General features: G+C 33.7%; 1 pseudogene; it reads left to right on the top strand.

The window, feature by feature from the left end:
* Positions 1-12,459: 12,459 nt before the first annotated feature.
* Positions 12,460-13,884, top strand: LOC149535185 (phospholipase A1-Igamma3, chloroplastic pseudogene; annotated as a pseudogene).
* The last annotated feature ends 368 nt before the right edge of the window (positions 13,885-14,252 follow it).

Here is a 14,252-nt window from a genome sequence, read left to right as displayed (position 1 = left end):
TACTCAAGAGGATAAGTTGATGTGATGGAAATAAGGGAAGAGAGTGAAGAGTCCATTCTTGTCAAAATAATTAAAAATTCCTCTATTTTACCTAAAAAGATGAAAACTAACCTAAAGAGGAGAGCAAGGAGTATCCTTCTTTAGATGATGACAAAGTTAAGGAGATTAGAAGGAAAATTAATGTAATTGAAGAAGCTATTGGAAAATTGGAAAAAGATCTGCAAAAAGAGGTTGAGGCTAGGAAAATATTGGAAAAAGGTATCCTAGGTCAAATATAGGACTTCAATAAAGTCATTGGGAAAGCAATTCTAAAGCTAAGGGTTGATGCAGAAATTGATTACAGGAAAAGGTAAATCAGATACTAAAGGCATTGAGTTTAGTGTGGACCTCACTAGAGAGGACAAAGGGAAATAGGAGGAAGCCATGGAAGAACCTCGTAAAAGAACCAAGGAAAAATTGAATCAGAATAAAACAACCATAGTACCAAAGAACACGAATGAGGAACCAAAGATAGAGGAGCTCTAGGTGGTCAAGCTTATTAAAGAACCAAATAATAAAATTGGGTTTTAGGTCCCTATAAACCCTTCTTTTACCTTAATTAAAAATAATAATCATGTATGAGAAATGTTGAGGAATACTTAAACCATGTGAAGTATTTAACAAACTTCTTGAAAGAGCTAACATCACATGGAATGTCATGAGAAGCATTTTTAAACAAATACAATCTTTGAAACCATTTAGAAGTATTTGAAGGCATTTAAATTAAATAAGGAAGGTATTGGAGGATTTAGTATGGAGAGAAGATGAAGATATTGTAAATGTGAAGAGTGTATTTATGGAACAAGAGAAAGCAAGTTAGAGTGAAGAAGAAAATTGACCTAACCATCTAATATGAAACTAATTAAACTATGGGAGGGAAGGAATCACTAAAGGCTAGAGCATTTGGAAGCTATTTAAAGACCAATAAAAGGAAGTAGCCAAAACTTTATAAGGAGGAGAGATCTCAGAAGAGTGGACCAATTATAAATATTGTTTGTAATGATGGTGCAATATGAAAGGAATGGGGTGTTATGTAAAGAAAATAGACACGTCCAAGAGAAAATAAGTATGGTATGTGGGTGATTATGAATTGATAAGGAAAGGATTTTATAAGTATTGGATGGGAAAGGAAATTAATGTGTGAATTTATACAATTAAATTAACAGATAATTGAATAAAAATGTATTTAGCTGCAATTGTTATGGGATAATTGAATTTTATAGAAAAACATTTTTTAATCAAGTGAATGTGTGTCTTGGATCCTTAATAGGGAACAATTTAATCAAATGGTACTAGAGCTAGATGTTTTGAGTAAATAGGTAAAGCATAAAATATGAGGCAACATGTATAACCTCTAATAGTGTCTTAATTAATTTACTCTAAAATTCCAAAACTAGTATTTGGATTACATTTTTTCATTCTAAGAGAATTCCAACTCTCTATCATCATCATATTTAGAAACAATAATTTTCATATGATACATACCTAAGCCTTAATTCTTTAATTCTCTCCTAATCACTAATCCTAAGGAAGTCAGTATAATTACTACTCATTAAGTGTAGAAACAATCAATTTTAGTTGAAACTTTTGATCCCTCAACATGTAATACACTAGCATTTTTGTCAAAGTTAACAAATATCATGTAGCTTCCTAAAATGAGAGCACTCAGCAAAAAAAAAAATTCCCATTTTGGATCCATGCCAAGATTGGCTAGTTTTTCAAGTGAGGAGTCAATGTCCTCTAAACTAGAAATTGTGGCATTACATACACCATGCTCTTGTGGATTTTCCTATGAAATTACATATATTATATCATTATAAACATCTTGTATAAGAGAGGATGTTCCCGAGTTTACATTTCTATGACTCTACCTAATAGAGGCTTCCTATCTTTTTTAGTATTTGCATAATAAGACTTAGATGCCCATTTTTACTTATCATATCCATTGAAATTTAAAGAGCTCCATCAAGGTAGAGATGATAAATCGCTAATATCAAACTCCTCTTCTAGAATTTTTTGCATTATTTTAGTTGTATTTGTTTTCTATGGGTTGGATGGCCATTTCATCTGTGGATACTGTTAGAATTCAGCATACTTATGCACTAATTTAGAATGTTCTATTGGTTGAGTAGGACACGTAAGAAAAATAATATCCAACATATGTGGAGTTTTTTGAGGCTAGACATGGTAAAGGAAGACATGATGGTATTGGTGCATGCATGAAGAGAGCCCTTTGTAGAGAGAAATTAAAATTTGATGAAAAAGCCAAATTCAAAAAATGCACATGAGATTATAGAATATTTATACACAAGATCAAAGTCATAACTCTGCAATTAGACGTTTCTTTTGCCTAGTTGAGGACAAGAATATCCTTTCAAGATATAACTATAAGAAAATTAGCAAGTCAACTAAATGGCATTCATTTAGGAGTTCAGATTCTAACACTTGGACTATATGGACTAGGAAGCTTACTTATTTTTGTCATTTTTGTCTTGCAGGTGAATGGGAAGAATGTGAGAATACAAAATGGGTTGAAGATTGGAAACATAAATCATTAGCACCTACTAACACACATTTTCAAGATGATATAGTATTTATGAAGGCCCAAATGTTACATTTGCATCAAAAGACTATTGTTGTATTTCACACCTCATACAACGTAGTATGCACAATTTAATTAAATTTTGTTGTGATCATGCTTTAATTTATATTATTTATTTATGTACATGTCATTAATATAATTCAACTACATGTCATTACTATATTATTTATTTATGTATACATATGATTAAATTATTTACACGTACTTTATCTTATCTTGTAAGACATGTTTATGTTGTTATTGCACCTAATGACAATGATGAAAACATTGAGTATTGGCTAGCTAGATGTGTGGAACCTAAGAAAAATGTAATATGTCATCAAGTAGATGATGATGGTTTTGAGTATCCAATTGGGTTTGTCGATGTAGTTGGCACCTGGCTACGTACATACCTAACAAGAAAAATGGCTTACTAGCATTTGAAGACTACCAATCATAAAAGAAGATTTTACACTATTCTCATTTGGTTGTGGAAAAAATATCAAATTAGAAAGATGCAAAGGGAGACCCACCAATAAGGTATTATGGACAATTTCAATGGATGGGCGTGAGACAATCATAGATGCATTGCACAAGAGAAAGGATGCAGATGGTACACTGGGATGACTACAGAATACACACATGAAAGGTTTTTCTTTACTATGCTCTTTTTATATATGTAGTTATATAATCTAAATGTATCTATGCATTGTCAATAGAAAATTACAAAATTTATATATAAATATTATTCAAGTCTCAAGTACAACTTATGCAAATTTAAATGTTTTAAGGCTGATCCAACATCAACATCTTGTGCAATTGCACATAGTGAGTACATACATTACACATGTTTACATAATACAAATAGCTCTTATTAATTTATGCTTGTATTAATATTTCAATTTTTTTTTTTCTTTTAAAAATATACTTTGCGGGACCTCATTTAAAGAAATGTGTTGAACTAATTTTTTTATTTTAAAATCAAAACACTTCTATTTATGCCTTTCACATTGTGTTACATATATATGACTTCACTTTTTTTAATAATATATGAGTTTAGTTGTGTTACTTGTGTTGCCTTGTGGGTGGGGGTGGGACGAGGGAGATTGGAGAAAGGTCTGGCACCTGTGGATCCTACCAAAGATAAAAAAATTCATAGTGGATGGCTTTACATGGGTCTATCCTTACTATGGAGAATCTCAAAAGGAGAGGATGTTAGCTTGTAAACTGATGTGTCCTTTATCTTCATGACGCAAAATTTATATCACACCTTCTTATTCACTTTCCTTTTTCCTTAGAGGTGTAAAGGGAGGCACTTGCCTTATGGGGAATCCAATGGTGTGCTAATGAAGGTCTACAAAAATTTGTTCACTGGAATGGCCCATCTTCCCACCCATACCTAAATAACTTATGGTTGATAATTACTCCTTATGTTCCATGGGAAATCTGGAAGGAACAAAACAACATAATATTTAGGGATAAAGATGCTACCAATTTGGGGGTAGTGCAGCAGGCTATCAGACTTCTAAAGTAATGTAGCAGAATCAAGTAGTGGAAACCCCCCCAAACCCCCTGGATAGACTTGATAGGCAGTGGGATTTTGGTTGGAGAGTGGGCCATGTGGGGACACAGTTTGATAACTCCAAAGCCTTGTCTAGGAAGAATATGGTGTGGAACCTGGGCCCTGAGACATGTTTTAAGCTTAATTTTGAAGGCTCAACCATGATGGGAAGTTCTACTATTGGGTACCTTATTAGGCCTTGATGTTGAGACCCAAGTTTGCTTTCAACATTGCATTGTAGTTTCCTTGCTCTTTCTATATTTTTTGTAATTGCATTGTTGCTCATTTTAAGGGGGGGTGTTAGAGAAAAAGGTTAATTTAATTTCATTAAATAAATGACATTTTCTCCCTTCTTTAGATTTTTCTTTATATACTTTTGCATTCACATTTAAAATAATTATTTAGTAATTATTAAATGGATTTTACCTTTTAGGTTACCCTTTGTACCTTTTAGGTTTACCCTTTTCGGGTTTCAGTCTCTATATATGGATAGATCATTTTTAAGTATCTTGTATCTTTTCTTTTTCTGAGAATACAATTGTGCATATTTTTCAAAGCAAACCCTTGCCTCCTCTTGTCTTTCTTCTCTGTGACAGATTTTCTATATGCAGGTATTCAAGGGCTTCATGGATTTTTTTTGCATATTTTCTCAAATCCTTCATGGTATCAAAGCTAGATCTGTTGTAGTTTGTTCAATATTTGGAGAAAAAGGAGAATGAGGATTTGACAGATTAGATCTGGTATTTTCAGGTATTTCTTGAGAAAATAGGAGGTCACTAGTTTTCAAAGTAGCTTGAGGCAAAATAGACCTCAAAAATGGATTCAAAAGGCGTGTGTGTGTGTGTGTGTGTGTGTGTGTGTGTGTGTGTGTGTGTGTGTGTGTGTGTGTGTGTGTGTGTGTGTGTGTGTGTAGCAATGATGATTATGTAGTGGACTATATTTCCTTCATTGTTTAATGATTATGTTTTCTTGTGCATTAATGATGCTTTAATGATTCATAATTAATAAATGTGATTTCTTTCATAGCAATGCCAGATGATATTTTAATGATGATTACTTCATATTTTTAATGATGCATTGTTATATATAAGAATTCAATGTTTGACTTGTGATTATTATGATACTAACCCCATACTTGCATGTGTGTCATGTGCATGTCTATTTTATCTTTCTATTTGACATGTTTGATGTGTTAAAGGAAAGGAATTGTATGACTCCCTATCATTGTCTATTTAGTCTACATATATTCATATACATGTACATGCTTGTCTTTTATGTAAGATGTAGGTACTAGGCATCGACTTCCCTGAATTACCAAGATTATCGTGTCCTATTTTAGAAAAATACATTAAAATGATTTAAATATTAAATATTAAACTTTAATTATGGTGTAGCATTATTATTTAATTAATAAAGATTTAAAATTAGTGGCATTTAAATAATGCACTTAAGCTATCTTTACTTATTAAATAATAAATAAATGTCTTTTTATGAAATTACTTTAAAAAAAGAAAAGTGGAGAAATAAATAAAATAATATTTTAATTAAAAAGTGCATTAATTGTGCATGAATGGAATAATTTAATTAAATAATTATAATTTTAGAGCTATGGAGACAAAAACCCTAAAAATCAATTAGAATTCTATATTAGAGTGTTTTACGAGTCATTATTGCACACACAAGTTTTGGAGAACAATTCTAGGGTTTGGAAAAGAATGGAATTTTTGTGGCTTGAAGGATTTTTGTTACAATAGGAATTTAATTGGCTATTAGATTCTAGCATCAGTGTGAGATAGGGTTTGAAATCCCATGAATACATTTTCAATTGGAAATTATTGTTTGCTCTATGTTTGATTGGGTGTTTTGAAAATATGTATTTCATCTTGATTGTTTTTCTAGATTTGGTTACATGTAATTATTTTCTTATTATTTTTACACAAGAATATTTTAGCAAGAAAATGAATTTTGAGGTTAGGGTTTGATTTGGAATTTTAATTAGTTTGAATTTACAATTTGATTTAAATATCTTTGTACTTTTTTTGTTTAAATTTAAAAAAATATTAAATAGATAAAGTTGACTTTCTCAAAATTATGCTCAAATCCATACCTATGTAGATTTCTATAAATATATATTTAATAAAACTTTTTATGAAAATAATAATAATAAATTTTTTTTAATAATAAATTAACAACACAAACAAAAATCATTGTTGGGCGAGAATGGGACTTACACCATCACGTTACAACTTTAGTGGTCGGCATGCTTTAAGCACACCCATGTATTTAGGCTTGATTTAAATGCAACACTTTACCTTTTTACTAATTTAGTAATAAATGAGGGGGAGTGGGAGATGGGACCCCACCTCCCTCCTCACTTATTAATAGTCTTTCTTTTTCAAAAAGTGACAGTTAAAGTTTAAAAAGCTAGGTGGGGCACATGAGCCATAAAGAGTTGGGTTTTTTTTAGTGGTGTTATTATCATTTAGGTTATTTAATTAGTTATGTATTTAGTTAGTTATACATGAGTTTTAGTTATAATATTAAGTTTTAAAATTATATTTCATACATTTAAAATTATTTGAAAATGTAATAAATTTTAATTTATGATTCTTTTAATTTATTTATAGCTTGAAAAGTAGAAATTTAAGACATGGGTTTAAAATTAATTTATATTTATTAAATTAATAATTATGGTTAATAAAGATTATTAGATATTTTATTTCTCACAATATATGTTAGTTGGGAATTGTTATTTAATCGAGTTATGTATATTTTCATGTATGGATTTATGAACGAGAAGTTTCTTCTACAAAATATTATTGTTTTATCATTCTATGAAGAACCATGTTTGATGGCTTAGCTCAACCTTGAGATTAATTTGTCAAAAACATGTGACTAGACTTTATATTCTTTGTGTTTGTTTATTGTCTTGTGTTTTTGTTTTGTGAATGTTTTGAGTTGGTTAGATAGGCTAACAAGACATACATCAGAGGCTTTTGTGTTTTCTTTTATTATATGTATATGATTGGACTTCATGATGCATTTTATGCTTGAAATGAGACTTATGTACATGAGATTTATTTTGATGAGTAATTATTGTTTGCTTGGGTTGGAAGAACCAACTTCTTTTTGGGTTTCTTATTAACAAACTGAGTTTGATCATCATGGGTGTTGTGGTATGGGACACAACTATATTTTATGTGCTTAGGAGGGGTTATCTAGGTGCATGTCTTTGGGAGTGGCTTGTAGTAGGGGTTTGGGACCCAAACTGGTCAGTGCCAGAGTAACCTATTGCAAGTTTTGTAATAAGTGATAATTTAGTAATTAATATTTTTGGGAAACATACTAAAAAAAGATAAGTTAGAGATATTTTCCTTGCTCATGCCTTGAGTTCTCATACAAACTAAGGATGGGAATGGGATGATACCTAATGAGAGGTATGACTTTTTCACCTCATTTTCTTGAGAGGGTTTTCTAGTTCTGCATGTGTCATGTTGAGGGTCCAAGGTTAAGAGTAACTAGTCTAGGGTAACTCAACAATTGAGGTTCCAAGAGAGATCATTCTAGGGTAACTCAAGTAGTTTTATTATGTGATAACACTCCCTATTATGTAGCCTAAGTCTCTTTTTTTTATTTTGTTTGTACCTTTGGTGGTGTACTAATTGTTGGATTTACTTATTGATGGATGTATTTATTGTTTTGATGTACTTAATGTTGTTATTTACTTTCATCAATGGTGATTAGTGATTTGTGGTTGCTATAGTTTTGACATGTGGCTTTTGTCTTGAGGTGGATATCTTTCATTGACTTTATCTTTTGATTTTGGATATTTTATCCATTATTGGTTTATGTGTGATGCTTTGTTATGCAGTGTTGGTATTAGATTGAGTGTTATTTCTATTTGGATTAACTTATCTTCTTGAGTACTATTTGTTACCCTTGAGGTAGTTTTGGCTATTATGATTCCTTGCCTAGGAATGTTTAATGTTTGATTGATCATTTGTGGATCGTTCATTATCTTCCCTACATAGTGGGAGTGGAAGCCTAATTAGGTGACCACGTGGTTAGGAGGTAGTGTCTTCTTACCATTTGGGTCCCCCTCACATTTCTAGATGGTGTATGTTTTGTGATGTAGTTGTGCCTTTATCATTCTTATCTCAGAGACTTCTTTTCAATTGATGTATATGTGTTACCAAGTATTCTCATAATTATATCTATTTTCACATACCCTGCGGCATGTGAGGTGGATGTTGTTCAACGGATGTACTTACATTGTATTAGTTGTACTTTGCATTTTCTTATGAGAATATGCATATATTACTTCTTTATGATCATGAAGCATTGTATTTGATACTTAAAATAATTATTATAACTTCTTAACATGACTCAAAGTGAAGGAACCTTTGAGGAATTGAAACTATTTTTGTAATTGCATATGTTTATTTGATGTGTATGTTTATATTGCTTCTACATTAATTCTATTTTGATGTTTCTTAAAAGTAAATAAAAATAAAAATAGTTCAATAAATATTGTTATATACTAGGTTTATTTCTCTTGGGTTCCCGAGCATGGTGTTAGATCTGGTATTAGAGCTTGAGTTTCAACACTAGAAACTCTAGGCATATTGTATGCCTTCACTAGAGAAATTAGTAAACTTGCAACATGATTAAACAACAAACTTATAGTGACATCAAAACTTGAAATCAAATAGTTGCACAACAAACTCTGAAATGAGACAATTTCTGGACATGGAACTAGAAAACTTATCATGCCTTCTTTCTAGATCCATGCTTTATGTTTAAGTTAGCCATCATGTTTTATGATGGATTTTTCAATGTCATTATTATGTTAGGGTGTTGTAGGAGAGATGGCTTCTAGTTCTAGATCTGTTACTAGGGGTCGTAGCTTAGGACGTGGTAGAGGTCATGGGAGAGGTAGTCATCGTAGCATTCCCTTGTTTCATTCAGAGAACCCTATTCAGGAAGATAATAGAGGGGATGATAGTGTTAAGAAACATGTTGAGTCAAAAGGACCTATTACTACATATTTGATCAAGGAGATCCTTGGGAGCCTACCTTTGTAGGATAGAGTTCATCATTTAGAGCATGGAGAGAGAGATAGGTAGTCCAGGAGTTCTAGAAGAGGGAACCCAGAGAGAAGAAGGTAGTCCATATAGTCCCGCTAGATGAAGGATGACTTAAACATCATGCATTAACTAAGACTTAAACATTACACACTAAAAAAAACTTGATCATCATATTATTTATTCATTCAACATCATCTTGAGGGTGGTTGGTTTTGTGTTGCTTATCATTTAGATGCAGGTTGCATCCAATGTTTGTCATCTGGACCTAATTTGATGAGGCCCCTGATGCCACCATTTTGGGGAATCTTGTACTTGTCATGCAATAAGTTGTAGCTCTTGTTGACAAGAGCATGGTCTCTTCTACTCTAGGAGAACATTAAGGGATTGTTGTTGTTAATGTTGCTTTCAACAGTTTGCAACTGTTCATTAGATGCAAGTAAAGCTCCAAATTATGAAAGTAGGAAATGTAATGGGTGTCCTTGATGAAAGGAAATTTTTTGGGTAGAGGAAGCTCCACACCCATGTGGTAGTAGGTCTAGGGAAGCCAATGCAGCCATCTAGCAAGGAATCTCATGCTCTCATTCATGAAAACTCAATGCACTTTGAGAAACATGTCTCACTCCTTCACAAACCTTAACACCTTCACTCCAACCTCCTCCACTCACTCAGCAAAGGTGAGATTCCCCACATGGGGAGAGGTAAAGGAAAAGATGTTGACAGGAATACTGTGATGGCCGGAGAGCATCATGCATTGCTTCTTAGCACGGAGCCTCTGTTTGATGTCAAAAGTGTCTTTTTAATTTTTTTGTTCTATTGGTTTGTCTCCTTAGGTGGATTTTTTTTGGTTGTTGGTTTTGGATGTTGGATTTGTTAATAGTTTATTCAGATTCTAGTACAAACTTTCATTTGGACTCTTATTCTTTTATACCTTATGTATTACTATTGGATTTTAGGTCCCTATAAAACCTATTTTTACCTTAATCTAAACTAAGAAATTTTTATGCTATGGATTGACCAATATGATTTGGAATGATCAAAGGTAGAAAAATATATATTTGATGTATGAATATAATTTTATTTTCATCTATTATCACTTGACTCCATTGAGTTATGTCTAAGATTTTGTATTTTTTGTGGTGAGAGGTATAACCCTGTCCTAGAATTTATTACGAGGAAAAATCAATTTCTCTTATATGGCACAATAAAAATAGATAAAATTTGGCATTAAGGTCAGTATTTTATGTCTCTTAAAATTCTATGTGTTTTTCCCTATTATCTCTAGGCCTCCATCAAGTATCCTTTGACAATCGTTTCCTTGAAAGATAGAACATGTAATTTTATTGGGTTTTGGTTTGTGTAATGTATGGGACCAATGATATCTACTGCGGATGTATTCTAGTATGTATGTAGAATTTGAAAAAGTAGAAACAATGCTTAACCTTGAATCTTTTAGAGCATTGTGAGAAAGAGTAACATTTCCTTCCCTTGAGAGACTCAAAGATCCTTGTTTAGATAGAAATTAAGTTTTAGCTATTATCAAATTAGATAGTGAGATAACTATTGAAGAATGCTAGGTGTGTTTTTAACCAGACTCCCTCAAGAAAATGGAATTATCTTACCCATGTTATTTTAAGCAAGAGCTATTTTTTCAATGAGTGGTTCCTTAGCAAGAGGTTTTCATAAGGGAGTTTGTTGTGATTATGCATGTCATGTACAATTATATCCCATGTCATTTGGAATATTCCATACAAGAATTTTCAAAGAATCCAATTAGATTGTGTTTGTGACCAAAGAAAGAGTACATAGGCTACGCTTATGTTTAGATTGATAAAACCCATGGAAGATTTTGTGTCCAAGGAACTATAGATTACCTACCTCTTCATCAACATGGACCATAGAGGGTGTCTCGATGATAATATTATGATCCCAAATACTACTTTTGGAATTTTTTTACAAAAAAGTTATTGAAATGGTTTGTAGGTATCAAATAGAACACAAAAGAAGATTAGAATAATTTTAATATATAAATAGGTGAGATCATGTTTCATCAAAACACATGTTCTTTTCTAGCATTTTAACCAAATCCAGATATCTATACAGTGGCAAAGAGGAAAAATGCGCCCATAATGGCACAAACATATAAATTTTAATGTTTATTCGAAACCCACCTTTGGTTATGCTTTGGTCGAGGTTCATACCCAGTCATAAAGATTTCATTTTTGCACAGGATATGTAGTTTATAATTATCTTTATATATTTTAATAGATTGATAATTAAATCATTTGTGCATAACCTACAAGCATTGCATTCCATGGGACATTGTTGGAGAGTTGAGGTGGACCTACCTTTATTATCATAGATGAAATTTGATTTGCCTTCTAAATTCAATATGAAGAATGCAAACAAATGACCATTTTTTTAATTTGATTTCCATCTCTTATTCACCTAAGATTCTCATACATCGATTTTTAAGTTAATATTTTTTAAACTCTTTTTGTTAAAACTTTTTAAAAGTATGTTCAAATTTAATATTTATGAAGCATCGGTTTTAGATATTTTGATGTAATTTATGTAAGAGTGTTAGTTTCTTATGAATAATTTGAAATGTTATTTTTAGTGTCATTTTATTTTTTACTATTATATTAGAAACATTATAAGTCGATTCACTTTCTCTATGTTTTAGTCTTGTCCCAATTTGTTATCTTTGTTAGTAAAGGATTAGCCTAAATTATTCACATTGTTATGATGTGGATCAATGGATACAAATGTGCATATGGACAAATTTGCATATTTCTTGTACCATTCTCTAGATAATTTATATTTTAATGTGGTAGCTGATTTTGCTAAATTTACAGTTCAAGGTTTAAGCGCCGTAGACATGATCAGCACCAGGAATATTATTGATTTTGAATAAACGCGGGCACCTGAACGTTAGGTTTGAAAACAGCAAATCGACGAACGAGACAAATCAGAATTCATTGAAGAAGGGGAACGTCTGGTTGGAAGATTCAAACGCGTTCTACTTTGGCCACTGTAGTTCTCTATTTATATGTTGCTCGGCTCAAACCTTGTATTCACTCATCCTAATCCTATCGTTTGATTCCAGTTCCGCTTTTTGCTTTTTGTTGTCTCTCAAACGCATTGTGTTATTACTATTATCGTCCCAGAAACATTAAGACTCACATATATATATGGCTGTATCATGGAGAGATGTGCAAGGTGCCCAGAATTGGAAGGATCTGCTGGACCCCATCCATCCCCTTCTGAAAGTCGAAGCTCTGAGATATGGAGATCTCGCACAGCTTTGTTACGACGCATTTGATGGCCAAAGCTATTCCCTCAACTACGGCACGTGTTATCACAGTGAGAGAGATCTGTTCGAAAGGATGGGCATGTCTGGAAACGGCTACCAAGTCACCAAATACATCTATGCCAATACCGATGTGCTAAGCCATCTGTTTGGCGAGAAAGCAAAGAACCGAGGTGTTTGGATAGGTTTCATTGCAGTTTGCATGGATGCGAAGGAGATAACAAGGCTGGGGCGAAGAGACATAGTGGTTGCATGGAGAGGAACTCAAACTACCCAAGAGTGGATAGAAGACCTCAGAGACGTTCTTGTACCTGCAAGAGTACTGTCCTACACAGCATGTCAGAGGACGGGAAAATACCCTTACCATGATCTCAATGACAATAAGAATGATGGAGTGCTGATCGAGAGAGGATTCCTGAGCTGCTACACTTCAAATGTCCGTCAGCGTCAACATGAGGACTCATCATCTGGAGTAGGCAGCGCCGTGGACATGATCAGCACCAGGAATCTGGTGGTCTTGGAGATCGAACGGCTGCTTGGAGTGTACGAGAGGGAGATGGACAATCTGAGCATTACATTTACGGGACACAGCTTGGGAGCGGCTCTGGCAACATTGAGCGCTTATGACATCAAACAGACGCTCTGCGCTAAGAATAATATTCCTGTCACCGTCTTCTCCTTTGCCTCTCCCCGGGTGGGGAATCTGGCCTTCGCTAAGCGGGTGGAGGAGGTTGGAGTGAAGGTGTTGAGGTTTGTGAACGAGCGAGACGTGGCTCCCAAAGTGCCCGGAGTTTTCATGAACGAGCGCATGGGATTCCTCGCCAGATGGCTGCACTGGCTTCCCTGGACCTACTTCCACGTGGGCGTGGAGCTCCCTCTGCCCAACAACTCTCCATTCATCAAGGACACCCATAACATTAACATTGCCAACTTTCATAACTTGGAGCTTTACTTGCATCTGCTCGACGGCTACACCACTACTGCTCATGGAAGCAGCAACTTCTCTTGGAGCGGAAGAGACCACGCTCTCGTCAACAAGAGCTGCGACTTGCTGCGCGACAAGTACGAGATTCCCCCGAAATGGTGGCAGCGGGAGAACAAGGGCCTCGTCAAATTAGGTCCAGACGCCAAATATTGGACGCAGCCAAGATCAGCAGCAGCACAAGATGGATGGATGGATGATCGATCGATCGATCAAGCGTCCCAATAGATTCTTGCCTCAATCCCTCGCGCTCTACTGACCATTGTTGGCGTTAGTGGACTTGTACTAAGCCTTGAGATTACATCAATAGATCACCCAAGGAACTCTGCATTGCAATTTTCTACCATGTAATTTCACATTGAATCACTTCTATGTGTGCGACTGAATGTAGATTCAACAAGCTTTTGCATTCGTTGTTGTTCCATCTCATGTGAGATGGAAGCATAGCTTATCATCTCATCATTTTGTATTTTCACAATTACATGCACGCCTAACGAACTCTGCATTATAGTTTTTCAACATGTAATTAGTCAATAGGATTTTAATTTTAATGTCGGATTTCTGTAGTACTTTTTATCCCAAAAATTTGTCTCACATTATAAAATTACTTTAAAAGTTACATAACAACTTTTAGAAACCTATAAAACCATTTTGTGGCGGTCAAACCATCTGTTCACGTGAAGCAAACGATG

Source organism: Cupressus sempervirens, chromosome 10 (genome assembly GCF_028749045.1).
Source record: "Cupressus sempervirens isolate cs-2001-9-10 chromosome 10, ASM2874904v1, whole genome shotgun sequence".
Lineage (NCBI taxonomy): Eukaryota > Viridiplantae > Streptophyta > Pinopsida > Cupressales > Cupressaceae > Cupressus > Cupressus sempervirens.
This window is presented reverse-complemented; position numbering and strand designations above follow the sequence as displayed.